A 19,300-nucleotide genomic window follows, 5' to 3' on the forward strand; every position below is an offset into this window, starting at 1 on the left:
AGGTAGGAGCTATGACAATGGGAACAGGAAAAATTTAAAAACGTTTTAATTCCAGTGTAGTTAACATACAGTGTTTATTAGTTTCAGGTGTACAATACAGTGATTTAAGAATTCAAGGGGCGCTTGGGTGGCTCAGTCATTGTGTCTGCCTTCAGCTCAGGTCATGATCCCAGAGTCCTCAGGTTGAGCCCTGCATTGGGCTCTCTGCTCTACGGGAAGCCTGCTTCTCCCTCTCCCACTCCCCCTCCTTGTGTTCCCTCTCCTGCTGTGTCTCTGTCAAATACATAAATATCTTTAAAAAATAATAATAATAATTCTGTACCATTACCCAGTGTTCATTGTAATAAATGTAATCTTAACCCTCATCACCTATTTCACCCAACCCCCTACCCACCTCCCCTCTGTAACCATCTGTTTGTTCCCTACAGTTAAGAATCTGGTTTTTGGTTTGTCTCTTTTGTTGTTCATTTGTTAATTTAATTTCTTAAATTGCACATATGAATGAAATCAGACAGTATTTGTCTTCCTCTGACGAGCTTATTTCACTTAACATTATACTCTAGATCCATCTGTGTTGTTGCAAATAGCAAGGTTTCGTTCTAGTTCGTGGCTGAGTAACACTCCACGGTATCTACATACTATATCCTCCTTATTCATTCACCTATGGGTAACATTCAGGCCGCTTCCAGCATCTGGCTATTGTAAACAATGCTGAAATAAACAGAGGGGTGCATATATCCTTTCGAATTACTGTTTTCATATTCTTTGGGTAAATACCCAATAGGGAATTGAATGATTTCTAGATTGAGACTAATAAATACATATTTTTTTAATATTTCTGTTTTTAAAAAGACCAACCAGACAACACCCACTGCAAATGTCTCAAGAGCTCATTTAAGGAGGAGAAAAAGTTTAGATATAATAATCTGCGCATTATAAATACCTCACAAATCTATGCACTGAGCTACATTAGGATTTGCAGTCTTTTCTTTCCGTAAAAATCACTTTGCTTTGTAATTAGCACAGCTCAGAGAGAGAAATTCTCCCTTAGTACCAAAAATATTCCTTAATCCCCTGAGCACAACTGCAATTTCTCATTCTGCCATTTCTACATAACATTTGTCCACTCATGGGGCACCTGGCTGGCTCAGTCAGTAGAGAAGCAACTCTTTTTTTTTTTAAGATTTTATTTATTTATTTGACAGACAGAGACCACAAGTAGGCAGAGAGGCAGGCAGAGAGAGAGGAGGAAGCAGGCTCCCTGCTGAGCAGAGAGCCCGATGTGGGGCTTGATCCCAAGACCCTGGGATCATGACCGGAGCCGAAGGCAGAGGCTTAACCCACTGAGCCACCCAGGCGCCCCTAGAGAAGCAACTCTTGGTCTTGGGGTTGTGAGTTCGAGCCCCACACAGGGTGTGGAGGCTACTTCAAAAATAAATTAAAAAAAAAAAAGACTTGTCCACTCTTCTCATGCAGACACACTTGTTTCAGATAAGAGCTACAGCAGCAGAATCTTCCCTTCCTGTGGAACTTCTAAAGCATGTAAATACTTCAAGGATAAACAGGAACAAAAGAAAGCGAACAGTCTAAAACCATGCCAAGAGACTAGAAAGAAAAAGGAAATGGCTGGAGCCATTTCTTGGAACCACTGCTAAACTGAACAAGGAAGAATAAACAGAAAAAACAACAACGCAACAACCAGGAACCAAGTTTTTCAAAGTTCCCCAAGTTTCTGCAGAAGAGGTAATTAACAAAGGCAATATTTTCAAACCATTAGGCAAGAATGAGTATCCCAAAGGGGTCTCATTTGAGCACCCGGATAGCAGTCCGATCACCTGCAGCTCTGCTGCACACACCCTCACCCCACTCACAACACAGAGAGCCTCTTCTTCCCCAGTGGTGCATTAGTCACCTGGGAGGCATCTGAAGGAAAGCGATGCCCAGATTTATCCTCCACCCCACTCCAGAATTAGCTGCAATAAGAGGCCTCTAGAATATTCCATTATAATCTCAGTCCCTCTATAGGCCATGACTTAACTGCATCGCCCAGTCAAGTAGTATGCTGACGCTCCTACCCCTGGCTGTCACTGTCAAAGCCTTCTATATTTTTTTCACAATGCCACTACCTTCAGCATCTCCAATCGCATCAGCCCTCCAAGCTGTTCAGTGTCAATACCACCAAGAGGTCACCACAATATTTTGATCATGCAATGCAACATGGTCACCAGGACTAACATTCTGGGGATGCAAACAGACAACCTGAGGATCTTCTTGCACAATAAGACCAAGTAATCAGGGCACCTGGGTGGCTCAATCGTTAAGGGCCTGCCTTCGGCTCAGGTCACGACCCCAGGGTCCTGGGATCGAGCCCTCCATTGGCCTCCCTACTCAGCACGAAGCCTGCTTCTCCCTCTCCCACTGTCCCTGCTTGTGTTCCCTCTCTCGCTGTGTCTCTGTCAAATAAATAAAATCTTAAAAAAAAAAAAAAGACCAAGTAACCAGGTACGATGAAACCAGCAAGTTAGTAAGTACCTTCTCCTGTTCATGACTAAGGACCTGAGCAATCATAATTATTGTCAGAACATACCAAAGGAACGTTGATGGAAAATAAAGTTTCTAACACACACACTCACACCCCCCCCCCAAAGAAAGCCCTCACCACCTCCAAATATCATCACACTGGGGATTAGGTTTCAACATACGGATCTGGGCAGGCTGGGGGAGAGGGGCATGAACCTTCAGTCTATAACAGAAATCATGATCAGTGTTTAAAGCTCTGCCTCCAGAGGATCTGCTCTCTTTTTCTGGTAAGACGTCGCCATTTCTGTGAGACTTGTATGATTATTTGGTAAGGAAATCTTGTTTTTATGAAAAGGAGCTTGCACTTTTTTCCTATGGAACAGTTGGTAGCACTATGTGTACTAGATTTTAAATGTTTAAAAATAAGAAAATTCCCACTGCAGAAGCCTGATACATTTCAGTATTTAGTAATAAAGCTCCTTTCTTCCTTTTTTAAAGGTTTTTATTTTTAAGTAATCTCTATACCTAATGTGGGGCTGAAACTCACAACCCTGAGAGCAAGAGTCACACGCTCTATCAATTAGGCCAGCCAGGGGCCCCAGTAAAGTTCCTTTCTAATGAACACAATCTCAAATGGAACCAAATCAAGATAATCTAACATTTATGCATTAAAGACCACTGTGTGTTGATTGTCAGGTCTTTTTTTATTAGGTTGTTTGCATTAGGGTCTGAATCAGGCAAAGGGGGAGAGGGGGAAAGTATAGCACCAAGGTAGGCTTTGGTTTGCCAAAACAAAAACTTGGGACAAGATTAAGTTCTGAGTTTTAGCTAAATCATTGTGATTGAAATTATATAATCCAGTAGATAACACCTATGCCCTAAATACTGGGTTCTCTTTTGTCTTATAAAAAAAACTGGACCCTAACCAAAGGACTACTGGCTTGATTTGCGGGGTTGTCAGCGATAGCTACATGTTTTTCCAACACTGTCACCAGCCTTAGGAACAGAGCAGGGGGTAACACTTGGAGGAAAGGAGCAGAAGATAATCTTCACAAACGTGGATGCTGGACTAAGGGGGGCTCAAGTAACTGCAATTCGCTCCATATATTTTGATGACTGATGTTCAGAGAAATAATGTAGTTTGAATCAGTTACTCTGGATCACTGAAGTTTCTATTAAAATGGTTAAAATTCTGTCACTTTATGAATGGACTGCTCTCCTAGAAGTCAAGGGGTTCCACTGCTCTGCCTAGGAGACTATACACCACCAGCTACAGGAGTCTCTGTTTGTCCTTCGTTTGCTTTAAGACACTTTGGTTCCACATTTACTGCATAAAATGAGAAGGATATTCTTAAAAAGAACTTGCTGAGAATGAGCTTTTTCACCAGCAGACAGCAACAAATGAAAATAAATGTACACTGCAAAGATATTAATTACAATAATTAGGTTGACTTTCTGATTATAGACAATAACTCCTTGAACATATAAATTTTCTGATACTGCTGAAATGTGTATATTACAATAACTGTTTTCCTTTTTTATTTCTTTTAAAGATTTTATTTGAGAGTGAGAGAGAGAGAAAACGTGCATGCATGAGTCGGGGGAGGGGCAGAGAGAGGAGGAGACTGCCCGCTGAGCAGGGAGCCCAATGCGGAGCTCGATCCCAGGAGCCTGGGACCATGACCTGAGCTGAAGGCAGATGTTTTATCAACTGAGCCATCCAGGCACCCCTCCATTGTAATTTTTTTACAGAATTAAGTATCCCCCGTTTATTAATTTACAAACTATAATAAAATCTGACAGTTATTTCATCTCACTAAGGGCTTTGCTTTAAAAAAGGAAAACTGGGGATGCCTGGGTGGCTCAAGGTGGCTCAAGTCGTTAAGCGGCTGTCTTCAGTTCAGGTCATGATCCCAGGGTCCTAGCATCCAGCCCCACATCAGGCTCCCTGCTCAGCAGGGAGCCTGCTTCTCCTTCCCCCTCCATCCACCCTGTCCCCTGCCCCCTGCTCGTGCTTGTGAGCGCACTTTCTCTCTCTCCCTAATAAATAAAATCTTTTAAAAACAATTTAAACGGATAACTGTGGTACATTCATATTATGGACTCCCACACAGAAATGAAAAAGTACCAACTACTGCCACACACAATACAAATGAATCTCACAGGCAGGCTATAGCAAGAAAAAATCTAGACACTAAAGAGACTATGTGGTGTGATTCTACTCCCATAAAATTCAAAATGATTATGGAGACCACAACAGTGGTTACTCGGGGAAAATCATAATTAAGAAGGGGTGCAATGGTGGAGGTGACATAGGCAAATACTATAAATATCCAATGAGCTGTGTTAGAGCTTATTTATAAGGAAAAAAAAAATCAATAGTATTCTCCTATACCAACAAAAAATTAGAAAATAAAAACTGTTTAAATACATCCCATTCACAACAGCAACCCAAACCATAAATTACCTATAAACCTTTAAAAATTTTATCAAATAATAAAGCTTTACTGAAGGACCTAAAATTAAGAGGCACAATATAAACAGCTTTTCTGTTTGTTTTAATTCAACAACACCGCAAGCCTAGAGAGTGGCAATGAATAAAGGCCCTGGCAAAGAAAGAGAAATTGCAATCAGATATGATGGTGGACAAGGTCAGGACTATTTTAAGAAGCAGTAAGGCACTGTCTCCACAGCAAGAGCAATACCTGCTCCCCAAGTTCAAGAGTCGGGCAGGCAGACACATTTGAAATGCAGATCAGCAGACATGCACTCTAAGAAGCTTGGTTAGAATTTCAAATTCTATGGACAACAAGTTTTTATAGCCTCAGATTAAGCACTTGGGTTTGATATTAATCTCTTTGTAAAGAGAAGCATACCTGCTGCCATCACACTGCACAGGCATATTTGCAAATTTCCTCAAAACTGGTTTATTAATCCAGTATTTCTATTACCTCTTCCGAAACTGGGGGCACCTGGCTGACACAGTCAGTAGAGCATGCAACACCCAGTCTCAGGGTCATCAGTTCAAGCCCCACATTGAGCGTGGAGTTTACTTAAAAAAAATTAAAATTAAAAAAAAAAAAATTGGGGCGCCTGGGCACTCTGCCTTCGGCTCAGGTCATGATCTCAGGGTCCTGGGATCGAGCCCCCCATCTGGCTCTCTGCTCAGCAGAGAGTCTGCTTCCCTCTCTCTCTGCCTGCCTCTCTGCCTGCTTGTGATTTCTCTGTCAAATAAATAAATAAAATCTTTAAAAAAAAATTATAACAGATCCACTTAAGCACTAAAAGCATAATGACAAAGTATCGTGCCCTTCAAAAAATCATATGAAATTTAGGTTTTTAAAAAATTAAACTTGTTAAGTCAGGAATGCTAAGTAAAATGTTGGCAATACCATATCTCTGGTTTACTCTTTACTCTGATATGATCCAAGGGACAAAAGAGCAAAATCATTCTTAATTGAAAAGAACACAGTGGATAAGTCACTCCAACAGAGAACACCACCACACAAAGCTTGGGTTACAGAGCACTGGACTTTGTTAACACTTATTTCTAATGAATTTTATTTTTTTTAAATTTATTTATTCGACAGAGAGAGATCACAAGTAGGCAGAGAGGCGGGGGGGGGGGGGGGGGGGGCAGGCTCCGCACCAAGCAGAGAGCCCAATGTGGGGCTCAATCCCAGGACCCTGGGACCACGACCTGAGCTGAAGGCAGAGGCTTTAACCCACTGAGCCACCCAAGTGCCCCTAACGAATTTAAGAAATAATAAACTGATACGGACTGTGAAATGAAAAGATAACAAAATACCCTCAAATTCATGGAGGAAAAAACTGAAGCAGAAAACTAACACAAAAGCACTTTTGTTCTCTAAAGCACAGAACCAAGGGAACCTGCGGATTTCCTAAATTCAAGTCCGTTCTTGCTTTTATATATGCCCAAAGGTGCTGATACAGATTAGGTATTTGTGACAGAAAGACAACAATCCCCTTCCCTCAATCCTGGGGACTCTTTCAAGCACTTGCTCACAAAACTCGCCTTTGAGGAGGAAGGAAATATAAGGACTGTTCTCTAGGTACACAGGGCTGCCAATCTGAGCCTGCCCTACCGATCTAACCAGGGACAGGCATATCAATCCAGAAACCAGAAATCCATGCAGAAGCCTAGAGCAATCTGGGACATTTGAAATAAGAAAGAAAAAAAAAGGTTTAAAGGTATCTATTTTGTTGTTTGTCCTCAGAGAAGAGATGAAGGATTGTTTAGACTTTTGGGTCCTGTCCCAGGAGCAAGGGACACAGTGGCATAGTCCTGAGGACACCAGGCGGACAGCAAACAGGGAGCAAGGAGAAAAGGAAACTTGGCAGGAGGCCTGAAATGTGCCAGCCCATCAAGAAACAGGCAGAACAGAATTAATTTAGAACAAAGAGAGACGAGAGAATCCAGTGATCCCCTTTCCTGTTTTTTACCAGATTTCTAAAGACTAGAAACCCAATACTTACTCAGATATATAGATATGTATTTTCAGTAAAGATCCTTTTAAAAGTGTTGGGATGCCTGGATGGCTCAGTTGGTCAAGCATCTGCCTCTGGCACTGGTCATGATCCCTGCTCAGCAGGGAACCTTCATTTCCCTCTCCTGCTACCCCTTGTTTGTACTCTGTCAAATAAATAAATAAAATCTTAGCGGCTGCGGGGGGGGGGGGGGGGGATCCTTTTGTAAGTGTCTCAACTGTGCTTTCAAAGAGTGGAGGGGGGTGGGGTGGTTGAGGACAGAATTTTAAGAACATAGGTCCAAAGTGGTACAGGGGAAATCAAAATGAGAAAACACCAAAAGAAAGAAGAAAGGTGCCTCATCCTTCTCACCTGAAACACGGCCTACTCACAGTTTGTGTGGGATTATTCTTTAACAAGAAGCTGCTGGGACTAAATTATTCAGCTGACCCATATCTAAGCCAGGTAAGTTTCTGCCTCACACATTTACAAGTGAATCTAAACACGTTCAAGCCTAGAAAGTACACATGTAAAAGGATAAGATAAAATGTTCTAGGGGTGCCTGGGTGGCTCAGTGGGTTAAAGCCTCTGCCTTCGGCTCCAGTCATGATCCCAGGGTCCTGGAATCGAGCCCCACTTCGGGCTCTCTGCTCTGCGGGGAGCCTGCTTCCTCCTCTCTCTCTGCCTGCCCGCCTGCCTCTCTACCTACTTGTGATCTCTCTCTCTCTCTCTGTCTAATAAATAAATAAATAATCTTTAAAAAAAAAAAAGTGTTCTAAAAAACAAAACCAAAAACCAGAGAACACTTAAAATGAGACTAAACTGCTAAAATATGGAATGAGGGGGGCGCCTGGGTGACTCAGTGGGTTGAGCCTCTGCCTTTGGCTCAGGTCATGATCTCGGGGTCCTGGGATCGAGCACCGCGTCAGGCTCTCTGCTTGGCGGGGAGCCTGCTTCCCCCTCTCTCTCCGCCTGCCTCTCTGACTACTTGTGATCTCTCTGTCAAATAAATAAATGGAATCTTAAAAAAAAAAAAAATGGAATGAGGAACCTCCTGGACTTATCTCATGCTACTGAGCTTACTGAAGACCCAAAGCTGAAGAGAAGCTTCTGCACAACAGAAAAAAAAATGCAGAGGGACAGTACCAGGCCTGTTCTCACAATCTTGATTTTTTTTTTTTTTTTTAAGATTTTATTTGAGGGGCACCTGGGTGGTTCAGTCTTTAAGCATCTGCCTTTGGCTCAGGTCGTGATCCCAGGGTCCTGGGATCAAGCCCCACCACATCGGGCTCCCTGCTCTGTGGGAGGCCTGCTTCTCCTTCTCCAACTCCCCCTGCTTGTGTTCTCTCTCTCACTATGTCTCTGTCAAATAAATAAAATCTTAAAAAAGAAAAAAAAGATTTTATTTATTTGACAGAGAGAGAGAGATCACAGGCAGAGAGGCAGGCAGAGAGAGAGGGGGAAGCAGGCTCCCTGCTGACCAGAGCCCGATGCGGGGCTCGATCCCAGGACCTTGAGATCATGACCTGGGCCGAAGGCAGAGGCTTAACCCACTGAGCCACCCAGGCGCCCCTACAACCTCGATTTTAGATGTGACCAGTAACTCTCTTCTCTCCACCTCCATCCTACTATAGCTCTGCTGGTGAAGCTGAGCACAGCGGGGGCAAGATGACAGGACTGAGGCAGAGGTGAAGTGAGGTGACTGGAAAATGGATATAGACACCTCTACTTGGGGCTTTCCCTCACAATATCTTTTGAATAAAGTCTGCTCTGTTGCAGAACAGAAACAAAAGAACAATACTTCTTATCACTCACCAGCATTTCAAATAGCTATAACTGGGTTTATAACTGGAGGTCATTCCAGCTACAAATCTGCTACCCTGCACTAGGGATATTCACATGTATCCTGCGATGAAAGAGGTAAAATGTGGAAATAAAACCTCTTACACCTAGGAGAGGGGAACCCAAAGCTCTGGTCACAGCACTGAGCTTTTTAGATTATTTGGGGGCCTCATTTAGAACCCACCCACATTAAAAATGATTACCAGCTTCAAACAAGAAACATCTCCAGAGTAAGGAATTATGCAACCATGAAATAGCTCCTGTCTTTCTTTTAGTATCTTACTGATACCACAAATGTGTTAGAACTCCAAAGGGGTTTTAAATCACAGAATTCTGAACTATTTTAAAAGATGCACCAAGAGACACCATATACCTAAAAATCAAGTTATGGCTACAACCCAGAGGCGTTGTTTTCTGGTAGTGAAATCACACACTTAAACATTTTGATGCTATACTACTCTACAGATTATCTGAAAATATGATCAAAGAACAGATTACTCAGACATGGACATTGGACTATTTTCAGCTGTAGCTGGGGGAAATGATGAAGGGTCCACCACAGAATAAAGCTCCACTGAGTTTTGCTCTTTTGGGATAATCTGCTGCTATGTACATCCTGCATATGGGCTGTGACCAACTCAGGATGTCTCCCCCAAGGACTAGGTTCTTGGTATCCTATGGTATCCTATGTTCCTGCCTCCTGCAAGACCTCTCCCCCTCAAGGCCAAATAGCATAATTCCTCATACAGTCACACATCCAGAAAACAATATGAGGAGATTTAAGGGCATAAAACTGACAGATCCTCCCTCCATTTAAAACTACATCCTAGGGGCGCCTGGGTGGCTCAGTGGGTTAAGCTGCTGCCTTCCGGTCAGGTCATGATCTCAGGGTCCTGGGATCGAGTCCCGCATCGGGCTCTCTGCTCAGCAGGGAGCCCGCTTCCCTCTCTCTCTCTCTGCCTGCCTCTCCATCTACTTGTGATTTCTCTCTGTCAAATAAATAAATAAAATATTTAAAAAAAATAAATTAAATTAAAAAAAAATAAAAAAATAAAACTACATCCTACTGGGGGTGATACAATGACATATCTGAACATCTATTGGGTTATGACTTTATTAGCAGGTACCTACAAGCAGATGAGCAATGTGAAAAGTGAGTGTGGGGAAAGCCTATAAAAAGAGGTAAATGACCTGTTTAATGCCTCACAAAATGCAAGAGTTTGAAAGCTTCAAGCGGATTACCATTCCATCTGTCTTCTACCCTCCAGTGAAACACCAGAATGACTACATTTAGAGGCACCTGGGTGGTTCAGTCAGCTGGGCATCCAACTCTTGATTTCAGCTCAGGTCATGATCTCAGGATTGTGAGATCGAGCCCCATGTGGTGCTCCGTACCAGACGTGGAGCCTGCTTAACATTATCTCCCTCTCACCCCACCCAAAATAAAAAGATTCTCCCACTGCCTAATGTGTGCACATGCTCTAAAAAACAGCTTTAAACATCAGAAAATACTTCGAACAACCCCACAGACAGCACACAGTTCCAAATAGAGAGGGATCAACTTTCATCCACATAAACCCATCAACAATGTCCCAACTTAGGTAAGTGCAGAGATGTCTCCAAAGAAACATCATTCCGTAAGAGTGGGTCCCAAAACTCTCTGTGATTAAAAACTCACAAATTAGGGGCACCTGGGTGGCTCAGTGGATTAAAGCCTCTACCTTTGGCTTGGGTCATGATCTCAGGGTCCTGGGATCAAGCCCTGCATTGGGCTCTCTACTTAGCAGGGAGCCTGCTTCCTCCTCTCTCTCTGCCTGCTTCTCTGCCTACTTGTGATCTCTGTCTGTCAAATAAATAAATAAAATCTTAAAAAAAACCCCACAAACTAAAAGTAGAAGGAAATTTCCTCACCAATAAAGGACACTTATGAAAAACTTGAAAAACCTAGGGCTGACATCATAATCAATGTGAAATTTTGAACATTTCCCTCATATAATCAAAATAAGACAAAGATGTCCATTCTCACTATTTCTATTCAACATTTGTGAGCCAGTGCAATAAGAAAAAAGAAATAAAAAGCATAAAGAACAGAAAGGAAGAAATAAGACTTTCTCAATCCAAACAATCTGATTGTTTACAAAGAAAATACTTAGGAATCTACAAAACAACTTCTAAAACTAATATGTGAATTTAGCAAAGACAGGATACAAAAAGCCAGTATACAAAATTCAATTATATTTTTATATGCTAGCCCCCAAAATTAGAAAACAAAAATTAGGGGCACCTGGATGACTCAACCAGTTACGCGTCCAATTCTTGATTCCAGCTCAGGTCATGATTTCAAGATTGTGAGATCAAGCCCCATGTCAGGCTCTGTGCTAGGTTTGGAGCCTGCTTGGAATTCTCTCTCTCCCTGTCCTTCTGCCCCCTCCCCCACCCCCAGGCCAAAAGAAGGAGAACAAAAATTTAAAAATTCACTGGGGTAACTTCATGAAAATGGCAGTGTAGGAAACTCCAGGAACCCACCCTTCCACTAAAACAACTACTGAATTTGGAGGAATGGTCCAAAGTAACTTCTGGAACCCTGGAGTGTAGCTGGAAAACATGCCGCTTCCAAGGTAGAACTTGATGAAGAGGTGAATTCTGGTAAACTTCAGCCTTTTGTGCATCAACTACCCAACCTCCAACCCTAGGGCAAGAAGCAGTGGGAGGGCTGCCCTCATTTCTGGTGAGGCTTGCTGGAGACTAGGATGGTCAATAAAGACCTTGTCCTCCAAATATGTATTCCGATTGATGATGGCTGCTTTTGATCACTGAGGAGCAGGCAGAGGCCGGTAACCGTTGCTTTCAATACTCACAGGCTGAAGCAGCTTCTAGGGACATTTAAGAGGACAGTCCTTGTTTTTACTTTCTTCCCCTTTTGGGAGCTTGTCATTTAAGGAAATCTTTATCAGGTCACTGTCTAACTGCAGAGATCATGGAACAGAAATAGACACACATTTCCAGTATTAGTTTGAAAAAGCCACAAATAGAAGTCTCTAACACTCAAGGAGCAAAAATTAGCAATCACTGTGAAGTGGGAGAATCAGATTTGTAAAATTACAACATAATACTCAAGTGTCCGGTTTTAATTTAAAAATTACAAGACAAAGAAACAGAAAATTAATGACTACTCCCAAGAAAAAGAAAAGGATAAAAAAATTGCTGAGGAAGCAAAAACACTGGAATTATTATTGATCAAAGACATTAAATAAACGGTCTTAAATACATTCAGTGAACTAAAGGAAACCATGGTCAAAGGGATTCAGGAAAATGATGCATGAACAAAATGAAAATACCAATAAAGAGAGAAATTTTAAAAAGGTCAAAACAGGGTGCCTGGGTGGCTCAGTGGGTTAAGCCGCTGCCTTCGGCTCAGGTCATGATCTCAGGGTCCTGGGATCGAGTCCCGCATCGGGTTCTCTGCTCAGCAGGGAGCCTGCTTCCCTCTCTCTCTCTCTCTGCCTCTCTGTCTACTTGTGATCTCTCTCTGTGAAATAAATAAATAAAATCTTTAAAAAAAAAATAAAATAAAAAAATAAAGGTCAAAACAAATTCTTCAATATCTCAAAACAGAAAAATATAATAACTGAAATGAAAAACTCACTAATGGGGTTCAACTACAGATTTGAGCAAAAAGAATAAGTATCAGTGAACTTGAACATAAAACAATTGAAATTATTCAACCTGGGAGGCAAAAAAATAAATAAATAAAAACTAATGAAAAGTAAAGAGTCTTTTCTTTGTTTTTATTTTATTTATTTTATTTGAGAGAGAGAGCACAAGCAGGGGGAGGAACAGAGGGAAAGGGAGAAACACACTCCCTGCTGAGTATGGAGTCCAACTCGGGAATGCATCCCAGAACCCTGGGATCACAACCTGAGCTGAAGGCAGACGCCGAACCAACTGAGCCACCCATGCACCCCAAAAGTAGAGTCTGAAGGACCTGTGGGACACGACTAAATATAGTAATATACGCATTACAGAAAGAAGAGACAAAATCAAGGGCAGAAAAAAAATTTGAAAAAATAGCAGCCAAAAACTTTTCAAACCTGAGAAAAGCCAGGAATATACATGTAAAAGAAGCCTAATGAGCCCTTCTTTGAGGATTAACCCAGACACATTATAAAACAAAAACACACGATTAAACCATTGAACCCCAAAGACAAAGAGAATATTTAAAGCAGCAAGAGAGAAGCAACTCCTACTGTACTAGAGATTCTCACTAAGATTAACAGCTGGTTTCTCTCCAGAATCCTCCAGAAGGCAGTGGGATGACATATTTAAAGTCCTGAAAGAAAATATTGTCAACTAAGAATTCTATATCCTGTAAGGCAATAAAAAGAAAACTGAAAAATTCACAAATCTGTGGAAATTAAACAATATACCCTTAAACAACTACTAGGTCAAAGAAATTACAAGGGAAGTTCTTGACAGAGAAAATGAAAAAAAAAATAAATAAATAAAAGGCATTCAAATTAAGAAGTTAACTGTCTACAGAAGACACAATCTTATATGTAGAAAACCCCCAAGTTACCCAAATACACACAAAACCACTGTTAGAGGTAATAAAAAACATTCAGGAAATTTGCGGGATACAAAATTGCCACACGAAAATCGGCTGCATTTCTATAGGCTAGCAGTGAACAATCTGAAAAGGAAATTAAGAAAACAATCCATTTACAATAGTATCAAAAAGAATGAGGGCGCCTGAGTGGCTCAGCCAGTTAAGCTGCTACCTTCAGTTCAGGTCAGGATCCCAGGATTCTGGGATCAAGCCCCAACTCCAGGCCTGAGTCAGGCTCCCCACTCAGCAGGGAGTCCTGCTTCATCCTCTCCCTTTGCCCCTCCCCCTGCTTGTACTCGCTTTTTTCCTTTTTTTTTTTTTTTTTAATATTTTAAATATTTATTTGACAGAGAGAGATCATAAGCAGGCAGAGAGACAGGCAGAGAGAGAAGGGGAAGCAGGCTCCCCGCCAAGCAGAGAGCCTGATGTGGGCCTGGACCCCAGGACCCTGAGATCACGACCCAAGCGAGCCGAAGGCAGAGGCTTAATCCACTGAGACACCCAGGCGCCCCTGTGCTCACTCTCTTGCTCACTCTTTCTTTTCTTTTTCTTTTTTTTTTTTTTAAAGATTTTATTTATTTATTTGACAGAGAGATTACAAGTAGGCAGAGAGGCAGGCAGAGAGAGAGAGGAGGAAGCAGGCTCCCTGCTGAGCAGAGAGCCCGATGCGGGACTCGATCCCAGGACCCTGAGATCATGACCTGACCGGAAGGCAGCGGCTTAACCCACTGAGCCACCCAGGCGCCCCTTGCTCACTCTTTCTAATAAATAAAATCTTTAAAAAGAAAAGAAAATGGTGAAGAATCAATTTAACTAAGGAGTTGAAAAACTTATATTCTGAAAACTACAGAAGACTTCTAAAGAAACTAAAGACCCGGGACGCCGCCTGGGTGGCTCAGTTGGTTAGGCAGCTGCCTTCAGCTCAGGTCATGATCCCAGCATCCTGGGATCGAGTCCCACATCGGACTCCTTGCTTGGCAGGGAGCCTGCTTCTCCCTCTTCCTCTGCCTGCTGTTCTGTCTACCTGCCGCTCTGTCTGCCTGTGCTCACTCTCCTTTCTCCTCTCTCTCTGACAAATGAATAAAATCTTTAAAAACAACAAAAAAAAGAAATTAAAGACCTAAATAAATGAAAAAACATCATAAGTTGATAAATTGGAAGACTTAATATCATTAAGAAGACAATACTACCCCAAGAGATCTACATGCTGAATGTAATCCCTAACAAAAAACCAATGGCAATTGCTGCCGAAATCTAAAAACGAACAAAATAAATAACTTCTCCAGAAATGTATAGGGAATCGCAAAGGATCCTGAAAAGCCAAAATTCCTAAACAACAAAACTGAAGGAATCACATTTCCTGATTTTTTTTTAATATTTTATTTATTTATTTGACAGACAGAGATCATAGATAGGCAGAGAGACAGGCATAGAGAGAAGGGGGAAGCAGGCTCCCTGCTGAGCAGAGAGCCCGACGCGGGGCTCTATCCCAGGACCCTGAGATCATGACCCGAGTGAAGGCAGAGGCTTAACCCACTGAGCCACCCAGGGACCCTACATTTCCTGATTTGAAAACTTACCGCAAAACTACTATAATCCAGAAGAGTGTGGTACAAGCATAGAAAAAGACATATAGAATGCAATAGAATAGGGAGCCTGGAAATAAAACCTTTGCACATACGGTCAAGTGATATTCAACCAGGGTGCCAAGACTATTCAGTGGGGAAAGGACAATTTTTTCAACAGGTGGTACGGGGGAAACTGAACAGCCACATGCAAGAGTAAAGTTGGAGCATTACTTCACATCATATACGAAAATTAACTCAAAATGGATCAAACATCTCAACTTATAAACTTAAATTATAAAACTCTTAGAAGAAAACTCAACAGGGTACTTAGTGACCCTGGATACAACAATGATGGATTTTTATTTTATTGTTTTATTTGACACAGAGAGAGACAGCACGCGAGAGAGGGAGCACAAGCAAGGGAAGTGTGAGAGGGAGAAGCAGGCTTCCAACTGAGCAGGGAGCCCAATGCGGGGCTCGATCCCAGGACCCTGGGATCGTGACCTGAGCTCAAGGAAGATGCCCAACGGCTGAGCCACCCAGGCGCCCCTGTATTTTTATTTTTAAATAACGATTTTATTTATTTGAGAGAGAGTGAGAGCTAGAGAAAGAGAGAAAGCACACACGGAGAGAGAGAGAAAGCAGCAGACTCTCTGCTGAGCAGGGATTTCCTACGCAGGGCTTGATCCCAGAACCCTGGGATCATGGCCTGAGATGAAGGCAGACCCTTAACTGACTGAGCCACCCAGGCACCCTGACAATGATTTCTTAGCTATGACAACAAAAGTACAGGCCAGAAAAGAAAAAAATAGATAAATCGATTTCATCAAAATTAAAAACTTTGGTGCATCAGGAGCGCCTAGATGGTTAGAAGAACGTGTGACTCGATGTCAGGTTTGTGAGTTTCAGCTGGGTATAGATATTACTTAAAACGGGAAAAAAAATGTAGGGGCGCCTGGGTGGCTCAGTCATTACCCATCTGCCTTCAGCTCAGGTCATGATCCCACAGTCCTGGGATCAGGTCCTGCATGGGGCTCCCTGCTCGGTGGGAAGCCTGCTTCTCCCTCTTCCACTCTCCCTGCTTGTGTTCCCTCTCTTGCTGTCTCTCTCTCTCTGATAAATAAAATCTTTTTTAAAAAATTTTAAAAATAAATGGAGAGGGGCGCCCGGGTGGCTCAGTGGGTTGGAGCCTCTGCCTTCAGCTCGGGTCATGATCCCAGGGTCCTGGCTGGAATGGAGCCCCGCATCGGGCTCTCTGCTCAGCTGGGAGCCTGCATCCCCCTCCTTCTCTCTGCCGGCCTCTCTGCCTACTTGTGATCTCTGTCTGTCAAATAAATACATAAAATCTTTTAAAAAAATAAATGGAGAGAGCAAGTTGTAGTAGTGTTTAAACTTCAAGTGTTTCGACAGTTCTCCCCCCAAATGGCAGAGTCTGCTTTTCTCCTCACCTTGAGTATGGGCTGGACTTAGTGAGTCAGTACTAAGGAACAGAATGTAATATGGCAGAAGTAACAGTCTGGGAATGCCTGGGTGGCTCAGTTGGTTAAGCATCTGCCTTTAGTTCAGGTCATGATCGCAGGGTCCTGGGATCGAACCATACATCCGGCTCCCTGCTCAGCAAGGAGTCTGCTTCTCCTTCTGCCCCTCCCCCTGCTCATGCTTGCATACTCTCTCCCTGAAGCAAATAAATAAACTGTTAAAAAAGGAACAGTCAGCGACTAGGTCAATAAGAGGCATCCTCTTCACTTTGTCTTGAGCCGTTTATTCTGGAGGAGATAACTGCATGTCATGAGGATACTCAGAGAGCCCACATGTCAAGGAACTGAGGCCACCTGCCAAAAGCCATGTAAGCCATCTTGGAAACAGACCCTCCAGCTCCAGGAAAGCCTTCAGATGACTGCAGTCCCAGAAGACATCTTAACTGCAACTTCATGACAGACTGTGAGCCAAGACCACCCAGCTAAGTCACGCCCAAGTTTCTGATCTTCAGAAACTGAGGCAGTGTTTACTGTTAAACTGCTGAGTTTTGGAGTCAATAGATAACAAATACACAAAGTCTTTTTAGCAAATGGTGCTGGTAATGGAACAAGAAGTTATTGATATGGAAGAAAATTTACCTCAACCCCAATCTTAAAGAATACACAGAAATGAATTCCAAGTGGATCAGAGACCCAAATGTAAAAACTAAAACTCTACAACTTCTGGATGAAAACACAGGAGAAATCTCCAACAATGAGAGGTAGTCAAGTGTTCCTCAGACACAACAAAAGGCGATAACCATAAAAGAAAACACTGATAAATCAGATTTTAACAAAACTGAAAACTTCTTATCTTTAAAATATATCTCTAAGAAAATTAAATAGGCAGGCCACCCCAGACTGAAAGAAAATATTCACAAAACATGTACCTGACTGGTATTCTATATAAGCATCTCCTAAACCTCAGCTTCTTTTTAAGGATTTTATTTCTTATTTGACAGAGACAGCCAGCCAGAGAGGGAACACAAGCAGCGGGAGAGGGACAGGCTTCCTGCTGGGCAGGAAGCGTGATGCGGGGCTCAATCCCAGGACCCTGGGATCATGACCTGAGCCAAAGACAGATTCTTAACAACTGAGCCATCCAAGTGCCCCATTAAACCTCACTTTTAAAAACATTAACAGGTATGACTCTTTGGAGCACCCTTCTATTTGTCAGCTGGAAGCTGCCCTATTCATGAATCACTGAATAAAGCTGATCTGATCTCTTTAAAAAAATAAATAAATAAAAATAAAAACATAACAGCTCCACTTCTTTTTAAACAGGCAAAAGATATGAGCAAGTACCTCACAAAGGAAGCTATACAAATGACCATGAAGTACAAGAAAAAGTTCTCAACATCACTAGTAATCAGGTAAAAGCAAATTAACAGCACAATGAGGTATCACAATACTTTCAGGAATATGGTTAGAATTAAAACCACTGACAACACACTGCATGCTGCTGAAGATATGGAACAATCACAACTCTCATACATTACTGGTGGAACAGTAAAATGATACAACCATTTTGAAAAAGGTATTAAAAGTTTCTTATAAAATTAGACATACATCTACCCTATGATCCAGCAGTTCTATTCCCTTCTACCTCCCTATTCCCCAAAGAAATGAATGTATATGTCCCCAAGAACACTTGTACAAAATGTTCACAGAAGCTTTACTCATAGGGGCGCCTGGGTGGCTCAGTCAGTTAAGCATCTGCCTTCCGCTCAGGTCAAGATCTCCAGGTCCTGGGATCAAGCCCCATGTGGCTCCCTGCTCAGTGGGGAGCCTGCTTCTCCTTCCCCCTCCCTTCGCTTGTAAGCCTTCTCTCTGTCAAATAAATAAAATCTTAAAAAAAGAGGAAAAGTCTTTATTCGTAAGTCAAACACTGGAAACTGCCCAGATGTCCATCAACGTAACAGTTAAACTGGAATGTTATGCAATGAAATACAAAGCAATAAAAAGGTATGAATTACTGATACAAACAACAGCATGAATAAATTCCCAAAACATTAAAATGTGTGAAAGAAGCTCTACACAAGAGTATGATATCTTTTAGTATTATTTAGTACACAAGAGTATTATTCCATATAATGTTCTTCTTCTTTTTTTTTTTAAAGTAGGCTCCACACCCAGCATGGACCCCAACACAAGGGCTTGAACTCACAATCTTAAGCCAGGTGCCCCAGTATTATTTCATTTATATGAAATTTTAACTGGCCAACTAATACATGATGAAAAAATTCAAAGCAGAAGTTGTCTCTGGCTGGAACAGAAGAGCATTTCAAATTAATACCCGTATTAAAACAGATACAAAACACAGGTGGTAGCAATCTGGGTCGTGATCTGGTCCTGGGATCCAGTCCAGCATCAGGCTTCTTGCTCAGCTGGGAGACTGTTTCTCTCTCTCTCTCTCACCCTCTGCCCCTTCCCACTGCTTGTCTTCTCTCTCTCAAGCTCTCTCGTAAATGAATAAATATTTTTTAAAAACTTTAAAAATTATTAACAGCTTATCTGTATAACTCTGACAAACAGCAGCTTACCAGTTATCAATGTATTATCCTTGGCTCTAAACCCAGCTCTGCAAAAATGGAGCTGGGCCCATTAAATATTTTTCCTTTGCCAGCTGTATTTAGCTTTGTTGGAAGACAACAGGAAAGATTCTGCAAAAAGGAAGAGGCTTTGGGGCACCTAGGAGGATAAGCTGCTTAAGCATCAGACTCCTGACTGATTTCAGCTTAGGCTGTGATCTCATAGTT

The 19,300-nt window shown here is 42.1% G+C and overlaps 1 protein-coding gene across 3 annotated transcripts in view; it reads right to left on the reverse strand.

Annotated features, from left to right (window-relative positions):
• The window catches only part of IP6K1 (inositol hexakisphosphate kinase 1), a 62,748-nt gene that overhangs the window by 27,278 nt on the left and 16,170 nt on the right, over positions 1 to 19,300 (reverse strand). The window lies entirely within an intron of this gene.

The sequence above is a fragment of the Mustela erminea genome, chromosome 1, assembly GCF_009829155.1.
Source record: "Mustela erminea isolate mMusErm1 chromosome 1, mMusErm1.Pri, whole genome shotgun sequence".
NCBI classification, from domain to species: Eukaryota; Metazoa; Chordata; class Mammalia; order Carnivora; family Mustelidae; genus Mustela; species Mustela erminea.